This window comes from Octopus bimaculoides, chromosome 15 (assembly GCF_001194135.2).
Source record: "Octopus bimaculoides isolate UCB-OBI-ISO-001 chromosome 15, ASM119413v2, whole genome shotgun sequence".
In the NCBI taxonomy this organism is placed as follows: Eukaryota; Metazoa; Mollusca; class Cephalopoda; order Octopoda; family Octopodidae; genus Octopus; species Octopus bimaculoides.
In genome coordinates this window covers 31,076,885-31,077,240 of record NC_068995.1, presented here as the reverse complement: position 1 = coordinate 31,077,240, position 356 = coordinate 31,076,885, and the positions used below count along the sequence as shown (strand labels likewise).

At 46.9% G+C, this 356-nt stretch overlaps 1 protein-coding gene across 5 annotated transcripts in view; it reads left to right on the top strand.

The window, feature by feature from the left end:
* Positions 1 to 356, top strand: part of LOC106869377 (histone-lysine N-methyltransferase SMYD3) — a 95,702-nt gene that overhangs the window by 89,447 nt on the left and 5,899 nt on the right. The window lies entirely within an intron of this gene.

Sequence of the window (356 nt, the reverse complement as noted above, 5' to 3'; positions counted from 1 at the left end):
AAAAAAAAAACTCTTTTGAGAGTGGGGAAAGCATTGGAGGAAGTGCTCTTGTGTTGGATGATGAGGCAGAGGGACAGAAACAAGTGTCTTGCTGTAGAGGAGGTACAAGGTTACTCAACTGGAGAGAGAGAGATCAGGGATGAAGACAGAAAGAGGTACGTTGCCACAAAGGAAATACATGGTTACCCAACCTGAGGGAAGTGCAGGAGAAGGGGAGAAAGAGAGTGGGAGACAGCAAGATAGAGATGGTGGCAATGTGCTGGGCATACTCACAACGGATGGGGATCAGAATATAAATGGGTTGGTTGAGTAAAGGAAGAGAGAGAGATAGATGGTGGCAAGTGCCAGGACATACC